Source organism: Onychomys torridus, chromosome 13, assembly GCF_903995425.1.
Source record: "Onychomys torridus chromosome 13, mOncTor1.1, whole genome shotgun sequence".
Lineage (NCBI taxonomy): Eukaryota > Metazoa > Chordata > Mammalia > Rodentia > Cricetidae > Onychomys > Onychomys torridus.
In genome coordinates, this window is record NC_050455.1 from 76802629 (window position 1) to 76814349 (window position 11721).

The 11721-nt window shown below is 36.7% G+C and overlaps 1 pseudogene; it reads right to left on the reverse strand.

Moving 5' to 3' along the window:
- Positions 1-211: 211 nt before the first annotated feature.
- Positions 212-6211, reverse strand: LOC118594571 (annotated as a pseudogene).
- Positions 6212-11721: the final 5510 nt, after the last annotated feature.

An 11721-nucleotide genomic window follows, 5' to 3' on the forward strand; every position in this document is an offset into this window, starting at 1 on the left:
AATTTTAGTTGGGCAGCAAGCTGATGTAAATTGCTTATTCAAAAGTGATCATTGGACAACTCTGGATACAGAGCAAGGGTCAGAAATACCTGAGTGGCTAGTAGGTTAAGTCATTAAATGAGCCTTCATAATTTTTCAAGAAAGGTACACTGTATTTTCAATAGACATCAACACAGGAAGAGTTCTTCACACAGACTAGTTTCAACTTAAGTTAACTCTCTCTGGCCATGTCAATTGAGATAGATACATCCACATAACTAACTGGCTGAGCTTGAGCCTTCTTTGTGAGCAGCTTTAGATGTACATGCACTTGGCAATGGTCTCCTTTTTCTGCTGCACTACATGCTGTAGCCAGATTTCTCCAGTCCCTCCTGGCCCTGTGGTCTGGGCAAATCTCTCCCACCTACAGTCTTACAGCCACTTATAAAATAATCACTCAGGAGCTTATATTAATTACCAACTGTATGGCCTATGGCAGGCTTCTTTCTAGCTAGCTCTTTCATCTTAAATTAACCCATTTCTATTAATATATGTTTTGCCACATGGCGGTGGCATTACAGTCTGCCAGCATCTTGCTTTTCCTTTGGTGTTGGCTGGCATCTCTTCTGTTCTCCTTTCTTCTCTCCATACATTTGCTTAGATTCCCTGCCTGCCTCTTAGCTGCCTTACCATAGGCCAATGCAGCTTTATTTATCAACCAATCAGAGCAACACATATTCGCAGCATACAGAAAGACATCTCACAACACTACCTTTCTGTACAATATGCTTCTTCACCCAGTATATCACTTGCTTTCGCTCCTTGCCATGCATCATGTTGTAGTAGAATATTATTTTTAGGTGTGTTACTTTTGTTTATGTTGCATTTGTTTAGCTCTGTGAAGCTGTGCTATTGTGACTGTGTAAAATACCTGATAGTATAATAAAGAGCTGAATGGCCAATGGCAAGGCAGGAGAAAGAATAGGCAGGGCTGGCAAGCAGAGAGAATATATAGAAGGAGAAACCAAGGAGCAGGGGAAGAAGTAGCCAGAGAAGGAGGAGGACTTCATGGGCCAGACACCCAGACAACCAGCTATACACAGCAAGCCATGGAGTAAGAGTAAGATTTACAGAAGTAAGAGAATTGGAAAAGCCCAGAGGCAAAAGGTAGATGGGGTACTTTAAGTTAAGGAAAACTGGAAAGAAATAAGCCAAACTAAGGCCAGGTATGATTTATCTGGGAGCTGGGTGGCAGACCTCCCCCAAATAAAGAGTAAAATACCAACAACAACATCATATCATGCAGAAATATGGTAGTCCAGACAACTCTGCCTCCTTATGTGCTCTATGTAGCCTTTCTCAGAAAGTGACCTCCAAGGCCATTGGCAATGTTATTCCTCTGAATGTCAAACAGGTAGTTCACTTCTGAACCAGTGCCTGCCTGTGCCTTCTCCTTGTCAACTGCATCCTGGATTTGTTTGATGGTTGACTGCTTACTTCTTCGAGTTGAACAATTTTTTGCTCATTAAGTTTATCAATAAATTCTCCAATAGAGGCACTACATTTCTTAATCACATCGACAATCAATCCCTCTACTGATATGATAGAAAGATCTCTAGTGTAATCACATTTATTTATTTGGATAGAAAATACAAGCTAAGCACAGTTCCAAGCACGATGTTATGGGGTAAAGGAACTGGAAAAATTCCTTAGAGATCAGCCCAAGACATACTTTTCCTCTATATTCAGGAACAGGTGTTACAGGGGTAAGATGTGGCTGTCCATAAGACCCCAGGATGGCTGTATTCTTCAAACATGGGCTGCTATGGTAGCAGAAAGTATCACTTGGGACAGAATGGTCTGTGAAGATTCAGGAAGTGGTCTTCGTGTCCCTGTGACACCTACTCGAGACTGTCAGGGTTGGTGGAAATTTTAAATGTTCTACACATTATTTTTATTCTTATTAGTCTCATCCTTTTCTTTTTGTTACATGGCTATCTAAATTGGTCAGAAAATAGATATATTGTGTATTTTTTTAATGTTATTTGTAGTAACAACCTCAACCCCCATCTATTCTAGTGGGGCTTTCTGGTTTTATTTTTATAGAAAATAAAGATCTTAATTGTGCCAATGAAAATTTCCTTTATCTGGTTGTGGTAGCACATGCCTCTAATTCTAGCACTCAGGAGGATGAGGCAGGAGGATCACTTGAAATAAACAGAAACAATATAGTGAAACCCCATGAATGTGATTGACCCATTTCTGATAGTGATGTAACTTATTTAATCACAGGGGCAATTTTCGTATTCCCTTCATGTACTTTTTTGAAACTCACTATAATGTCATCCATATCTTTGTGTAAGTGTTTATGTAAGTGAATATATGTGTGTGTGAGGGGTACTAATGAATCCAAACTTTTCTCATTATGAAAGTGAATACATTTCAATTATCTTTTGTATTTTGGAACTTAGTAAAATTTAAGACTCTGAATTAGGGTATATTCATTATTTGATAGAAATAAAATATAAAATATATTCATATTTGATAGAAAATGGGTTACAATATTAGATACTGAAATTCAGAAAAAAATATTAATATTTTCTTTTCTGCAAATGCCTTTGTTTTTATTGCTCAGGTAATATTATTAGTTGTATCAAAATTTTATATTGAGAAAAGTTTATATTCATAAAACTAAGTAAATTAAATGTGATCAGCATACAAAACAATTTTAAGATATTTTGTTTATGTAAGACATGTATAAAAGGTTTATTAAGGATAAAAATTAGTTGAATAGAAAAAAATTATTTGGAAAACAATTATAGTCTAAAAGCCTATAAAATAGTGTTTAGTGTAACCATTAAAATTTGAATCAATGCACCCAACAAACTCCCTCCTAAGAAATAAATAAGAGTACTAACATTAGTAGAGCATGCATTATCTTATTTAATTAAGTGCCATCCATGATTGGGACACATCAATCTGCATGATAGTAGACATGCACTGTTAGACTATTATAGGAACTAAGCCAAGATTTTCTCCGAATTCTAAAAATCATTTCCTAAATCAAATATACATATTGCCACAGTGTTCATTTTCATTATTTCTAACATAATTGGCATGAAACCTGGACAGTGTTATTCCAATACTGCTATTAGAACCCTTAGTAGCCTCCTACAAAGAAATAAGAAGCATGGCAGAAATTTCCTGAGCCACAGCTGAGTCTGTAACTAAAGATGGGGTGAAGGTGGGGTGGGGGAAAACATAATTTCATAGGGAGGTCATCTGAAATTAGCATTAAACTTCAGGAACAATATATATTTTGCATTGATTGCCAATGCACTGATTTAGTTTGTATGATATATATTTCACAACCCCCTAACATACAGACTAGCATAATAAATGGTAACACTATTGTATAATCTAAATCTAAAAGACACAGTAATCACTTGGATCTTTTAAAAATCACAGAAAAGAAACAGACTCCAATTTCTGGTGTGTTTCACTATGGAGAAAAGGGAAGGAATAATGTGCCTCATGAATTTTATTTCTTCCTTTATGTAATAATAATTGGATATTTCAGGGAAAAAAAATCAATATTTCAACAGAAGGTGAAAATTACCAAGTCATTATTTAGACTCAGAACTCTTAGTGGAATTGTTAAATAAATAAAAGTTAAGAGTTCATTTCCTGTCCAGGAAAACACAGAAATTAAATTATCCTCTTTTAAAAAATAGAGATTTTTGACATTAGCCTTTGAATTGATAAAAGTTGCCTTTAATATTCCCTACTTGGTACTGTTGAAATTATTTTTTCAAATGTGATAGTATTAAGCACATTATTTTTCTTTGATTAAATGCCTAGCAATCTGCTCTATATTAAAATTACCTGTGTAGTCAGTTTCCAATCCTGATGTCCTAAATATGGATATTATTAGCCTTTTAGCTGCCATAGAATTGCAAAATAGAACAAACATGTCAATCAATGCATGATTGGGAGGATTTTTTTATATGTCACCAGGGTTATAACTACATGCCTTACTCTGCAGGGTTTTGGCTCCCCAAATGAAATGGAACTTTTGGTAATTGTAGTATAGACTGATTTTCCCACATGAATTCAAAGACAAATATGGTATTATTTTAGGTGTATTCAAATGTAATGACAGAGCTCTTAAGTACTCTAAGTTTGCACAAATATAGTCGGCTGGCTCTTTCTCACTTGTGTTTTAATTTTACAGAGTAATCTGCTGTGAGCTCCACTTCATGAATTTTCAGAATAGAACTGCTGGGCTAAAATCTTAGTGCAGCTCAATCCATTTCCAGTGTTGTGTGCCTTGAAAAGACTGAGCCCCTTGGTTGGATCCCATTACCAGATTCCTCTTTTCTCTGCTCAGAAGATTTACAGGCCTATAAAACAGACAAAGACGGTAACACTGAAACAATGTTATTTAAGGAGCTTCAGAGCCAGTATTACAAACTGTGATGGTATTGTGTTCCCCAAAATATTGTGTACCCTAATAAACTCATCTGGGGTCAGAGAACAGAAAAGCCACTAGATACTGAGGCTAGAAAATGGTGGCACTCATGCCTTTAATCCTAGCATTCCAGAGACAGAAATTTGTCTGGATCTCTGTGAGTTCAAGGCCACAAGGATACTGCCAAGCATGGGGACACACGCCTTTAATCCCAGAAAGTGATTAATTTAATCTCAGGGAGAGATGGTAGAAGGCAGAACAATATATAAGGCATGAAGACCTAGCAGCACGGCTAGTTAAGCTTTTAGGCTTTGGAGCAGCAGTTCAGTTGAGATTCATTCTGGATGAGAACTGAGATGCTTCCAGTCTGAGGAAACAGGATCACCTGAGGAACTGGTGAAGTGAGGATGCTGTGGCTTGTTCTGCTTCTCTTATCTTCCAGCATTTACCCCAATAACTGGCCTCAGGTTTGATTTTATTAATAAGACTCTTTAAGATTCATGCTACAACAAACTGAGGTGAATGCATATTAAAACAAGGTTTGAGATGACCATTTAAAAATGTACGAAGTCTTTAAAATAATGAGGATTTGTTCAAATATACAAAAATTAACATAATATTTTATAAACCAAATAAAACTAGTTAGCAAGAAGCCATAGGCCATACAGTTTGTACTTAATATAGGCTTCTGTGTGTTTACTTGGGACCCAGTGGCTGTGGGACCAGGCAGGACATAGGAAAACCTCCTACTGCATTTCATATTGTGACTCACTAAGTTTAAACAGGGCTTACAGTGCAACTATGAGTTTGAAACTGTCCACTGTGGCTCGGTGGCTCCCCTGTGGACATACTCCCCAAGGACAATAACTGTGGCCTGCCTGAGAGTTACAGCAGCTCCACTGCACTTGCTGGTCTGACACTTGAAATGTCAACCTTACACTTCATATAAGATGAGCTAATAATCTGATATTAAGTACTTCTTGGTGGAATGTGGTACACCATACATGAGAACCCTTAAGATAGCTGGAAATATTTCTGAATGAATCCTCTTCAGGCTTTTCTATCTGAACACAGTGGTATGTACTTAGTAGTATTATCTGTACATAAGATTGGCACAGAACTCTTTCTTTCTTTCTTTCTTTCTTTCTTTCTTTCTTTCTTTCTTTCTTTCTTTCTTTCTTTCTTTCTTTCCCCTTCCCTTCCTTCCTTCCTTCCTTCCTTCCTTCCTTCCTTCCTTCCTTCCTTCCTTCCTTCCTTCCTTTTGAGACAAGGTTTCTCTGTGTAGTCCTGGCTGTCCTAGAACTAGCTCTGCCTCTAGGGTGCTAGTCTTAAAGGCATGCACCACCACCATTACTGGGCTTTTAAAAAAAATTCTTTACGTTCCTTTATTAGAGCAAGATTCGTGATGATACAGTGATTTGCTAGGTAGAGTCATGTGCAGAAATTACATACTCTACATCTAGACAGATTTACACTTTATCCATTGATGGAGTAGTTCCATTTATAAAGTTTTACACATCAAAAAGCTTTGAGTTTGAACAGACTGTCCATTAATCATCTCTGAGAAAGTGGCAATTAATTTTAGTTCTGTTTACAACATTAGAAAGCTTGTGCATCAGGTAGCTTCCCGAAACCTTATTCCATGCACAGTGGCATTGATCAGACAGAGCTCTTCATCCACCCAGATTTACAGAGCCACGTCTGAGAGCTTCTGCCACATACCTGGGACAGAGTACTCTGGGTCACCTCGTGGCTGCTCATTCTAACAGCCTACCTTCTTAGCTAGTTCACAATGACAATGATGACATGCCAGCATCTGTCCTTCATATAGATGGCATTAGTGTAACGGGTCTGTAACACGGTGGGAGCAGGTGCTATTATAATCTCCAGGTAATAAAAGGCCTATTAAAAAATCCAAATTAAGAAAAAAATCAAGGGTACTACAAGTCCATGGTGGCAAACTATACCCACTTCACTCAGTTATGGAGACATTAAGATATGATTCACATCTCTTTAACTCAATCTTCATAGCCCTGAGGTCATCCTGCAAAACAAGTTTCGAAAAATGCAAAATTAGGAAGACAAAGTTTGAATTGATGTTATTATGCAGGTCAAAAGTGGAAGGTCATGTTGAGCATCTGCTCTGACAGAGAAGCATCAGGTCCTTTGAGTACACACTGGTTTTATTGTAACAAAGCAACTTGTACACTTCAACATTTAAAATAAGCATCTTTTTCCTTCCAGTGAAAACCAAAAACAAACAAACAAACAAATAAATGAATGAATGAATAAATAAATAAGTAAATAAAGGAAGGAAGGAAGGAAGGAAGGAAGGAAGAAAGAAAGAAAGAAAGAAAGAAAGAAAGAAAGGAAGGAAAAAGAGAAAGAAAGTTACAACAGACAATGTCAACTCCAAATAAAACCCTATAGGTTCTTCTGATTCTGCCATTGAGTAACAGGGCTCAAGGCATTGGTAGGAGAGAATTGTATTTTTAAAGTGTCATCTTAAACAGCCAGGATGTCCATTAAACATCACAATTAAACATGCCAGAGGTCTTCTCTCCATGTTGTCACAATGCCCACTTACCCACTTGCCGAAAGCACCTCAAACCCACCCATGCTGACCTTCTCTATCCCCACTTTTTCCTTTTCTTTTGTTTTCTTTTAATTAAATGAGAGAAAGTAGACAGATACATGTTGGTTAATGACGTCTGTAGTCACATAGAGACACAAGGTAATCTCAGCCCATTATAAAGAGAAAGGAAAAAAGCTAGAATTCTATGCACTGCTACCCAGGGGCCTAGCACCCTCCAGGCTCCAGAATACAGCAAGATGAAGGGCTTTTCTTTTTTTTTTCCCACAGAGCACGGTGGTGGTGTTGAATACATGGTTTTTGAGACAAAAAGGGATAAAAATGAATTTAGAACAAAAAAGTAGAGATGCTTTTCCCCTTTATTTTGCTCAAGGTATCCTGCCCCTGCCCCCTCCAAATAAATTGAAAACCATGGTGTTGAGAAGAGAGACCTAGAACAAAAAGGTACATTGAAAGTAAAGCCAGCTACAAACATTTGCAGAAAATTAGAGAAACCCACAAGGATATTTTGGGTATCGAATGGTAATAGGGAATTTTGTGCTTTTCTTGGCACCAATACAGGTATGATCATCCAGTGGAATGTCCTTCATTTCCAGCAGATACATACTGAAACTGAGGGAAAATGTGGTGTGTACAATGTGAATGTTCAGCACACTATATTTTTTTAAATTTGTTTAAAAACTTGGCAATGAGTAATTGAAAACTGGATAAAATTAACCTTAAAAGCTGAATGAAAGGATTGGCAAGGGGTATTATTGTTAATGATATTTTCAGTTTAACTTGTGGTCTACTTATATTTGAAATGTCTATGTAAATTTTGTATTATATTCTTTGTGTATCACACATACACACTCACACACGTGTATTGGTGGAGAAATAGACTAATTGGTATTAAGCTAAGATTGCAGTGACTGACAGTGAAGCTTAACACACTCCTTAATCGAAATGGTGGAACAGAGACTGGATTCATTACAACCTGTGAAGAAAATAGAAAACATTTTCTATGGGATGGCAACACTGGTTAAATAAAAAGAGCAAGTAAGCAAATGCTTTCAAAACAGTTAGCTAAACAAACAATCTATGATTATGTTTGTATGGAACATTATTTCCAAGGGGAGCATGGGAACCTTTCTGCCTACTTGTGTTCTCTCCTTTAATAATAGATAACTGAGTATCTTACTTCTTGGTCACCTCTTCTCAGATGAGATTATGTCAAAGAAGCTCTTGCTCAATTTAATCAAAACTACTTTAAAGATTTGGTAGATATTCTGACTAATAGCAAAGAAAATTTCATTAGAGAAAATATATTATGTGGCATCTATTATAAAAGTCTGTTCCCTTGCTTTAGCTTTGACACAACCAACAGCACTCTGTCACTTCTGATGTTATGACAGCTTGAACCACAGGCAGGGCTTTGCTTTTTTGTTCTTTGGCTTGTCTTCAAATCATGAATCCTTTACACTTACTCTCTCAGAGATAAGAAAATATATTTTATCTGAATCAATCTATGACCATTTAAACATAAACTTGTTTTTTTTGGCTATCAAAATTACAGGAGAATTTGTTTGATTCTCAAGTATTTACTAAACAGGAATTTTATGTAATGACTTTACATTTGTCTCAGAACAACATTAACATTTATTAAGGATAGTAATGAACATCTGGGAATGAGAACCAGTCTAGTATCTCAGTGCTGCTGGCAAATGGAGGGAAAGTCAGAGGAGCAGGGCTGGGTTCAAAGGGCACAGTACAGATTGAGGGCTGTCATAAGAACCTGCAGTGCACCTGCTACATTCCAGACCAGAGAGTCAAATCGGCAGATAATGTCAAAAGGCCACAAAAAAAAAAAAAAAAAAAAAAAAAAAAAAAAAAATGAAGAGCATGACTGGATGGACAGAAGCATCCTAGGAATGATTCTTTTGAACATTGGTAATAGCCAAGATAAGTCTATTACTTTTAAGTACTTAACTACTACTGATTTCTTACTTTCTAAAATCTATTGGAGCTCTGACACCTTCAGTTATAAATTACAGTTGGCCACACTTACAGTCTTTTGATGGCATGTGTAAAACATATCCCATTGTGGCATCAGTTATTTGTCTCAGAGGAGCCCAATGAAGGAGAAATGCACGAGAAAATCAAAGTGCATATGCTCGAGTTCACTCTGTACTTACTCTCCAAATTTCTGAGGAGAAAGAACAATTCCCCTTCTGCCTCTCTGTGACCTTTCTTTATCCTCAAGGGAGCTCTGGAAATCTACTTAACTAGATTTCAGCTGGGCAATATTGATGGTTAGGAAGAGAAGGAAGCATGTAATATGATTACATGTGCCCCAATACTTCCTAGAAATAGCCCTGTGCTCCAGATTCCCCTAAGGAAATGTGTTGCTGTTGTACAATCCGTACAGCATCTTATAATTATACCACCATTTGTTCCTTTCCTGCTTCAAATGTAACTGAGTTACTTATCTAATAGTCTCATTAAAACTCACTTAAAAAAACCATTAATCAGTTATTCATGAGTTTTGTCCATCTCTGAAGTATATTCATCAGGAAAAATAACCTCCATTTGCAATTTAATTGATAAGCATACATATGGTGGTATCTGATAATACAAATGGTGATTCCTAGTTAAGTGCACCTTATATTTAGTAGGATTAAAATTATCTTTATTTACAGTCATATTTTCTAATGTGATTTTCATAAACCCACTAAAATAAAAAGTAGAGATTGTTTGTATACTAATTGGCATTAACAATATCCATACAATTAGGATTGCCAGAAGAAATATAAAAGTCTCCATTAAATCTGAATTTAAGATGAATAATTATATTTCTTTAAGTATGTCCTAAATTTTTGTATGCACAGATATGTAAGATTGTTATTTCTGAAATTTAACTTTGTATCCCATATTTTTATTTCTTTAATCAGACAACCATACATACATATAAAGTTTAAACTACATAATTCTTTGCTATTAATTAAAGTTTCCCCTTCTCTGGAGTCTTTAGAAATATTTCTGGTGGGCTGAAGAGATAGTTCAGCAATTATGAGCACCAGCCTGTCTTCCAGAGGAACGTCTGTTCCCAGCACCCACATGGCAGCTCCCAACTGTCTGTGTCTCCAGTCCCAGGGGATTCGGTGACTTCCTCTGGTCTCTGCTGTGCATTGCATGCATGTGGCGTACAGACATACATGCATCATTGATTCTGCTCATACCAATCCTGTATCCCTCCTATGTGTGCTGTAAGGATTAAGCCAGATAATCCAGGGAAATCTAAACCATCTCAAAACCCAATTTAACTGTATCTTCAAAATCTTTCTTGTCGGGGGAAGTAACATTCACAGACTTCAGAATGAGTCTTTACTCATTACTTAGCTTACCACAGGAAGAGATTGGCAATCTCAAATTGTTATAAATTTCCCCATCTGCATCATAAATAAATAATGTAGGGGCTGGAGAGAAGGCTCTGTGGTTAAGAGTGCTTACTGTTCTTGCAGAGGACCAGGGTTCAGTCACCAGCCTCCACACAGTGGCTTATAACTGCCTATAACTCCACTTCCAGGGCATCCAATGCCCTCTTTTTGGCATTTGCAGCCTCCTACATGCTTGTGGTACACACAAACTCATGTAGGAATAGAAATACATACACATAAGATACATTTAGAACAGTGAATAATGGAGCCTAGAGGGATGGCTCTGTAGTTAAGAGCATTGACTGCTCTTCCGGGGGATGTGGTTCAATTCCCAGCACTCACAAGGGTGGCTTACAACCATTCCAGTTCCAGGGAATCTGATGCCTTCTCTGGCCTCCATGGGCATCAGGCATGCACGTGGTACACAGACATACATACAATGAAAACCAATACACATAAAATAATTAAAAATTTAAAATAAAAATTACACATATATACATATCTTGCATCTGTGAATCATTGGAAGTTTTCTGAAAAGCAGAGCTTTTACTTATAGAACTACTCTTAGTAATACAGTGACATGAAAAAATAAAATTATGGTTTTTATATATGCCTTTTATATATTTATTAATAACAATAGCAAACATTCTTAATTGTTTACTATACGTTAGACATAGTGCTGGGAATATTTTATTTCCTTTAATTGTACTATAAGGCCAATTCTATTATTCTCACTTTCAGATAATGATAATGGATGATTAAAAGGTTAATTAAATTAGCAACAAAAACAATTATTGTTGAGGTTTTTTTTTTCCTTTTAGTACTTATTCATTCAGGTATAACAGTGTTTTATATATTATTCCATTAAATTCTTTTAGAACTCTAATGAGTAGAAAGTGCCTTTAGTCTGTACAACTTAGAAGAGGTTATGTGGACTTAAGGACTCTAATCTACTGGGTTCTGAGGATCATAGTATTACACACACACACACACACACACACACACACACACACACTAGTGTGTGTGCCACTATATGTTTGTGACACCACCCGGCAACCATACACTATGTTAAGGCACTGGCCTATTGCAGTAAAAGTGAACATGTAGCAAAATCGAAGTTACAACAACAAGAAAATACCTGTCTCCTCCAGTCACCAAAGTGGTGTTCCGCAGGCAGCCTGGGCACTCAGATTAGGTGAGTCTGTCTAGGTGAATAGACCAAAAAGCCTTTCTGGGTGAATCTAATGTGTAGTCAGGGTTGC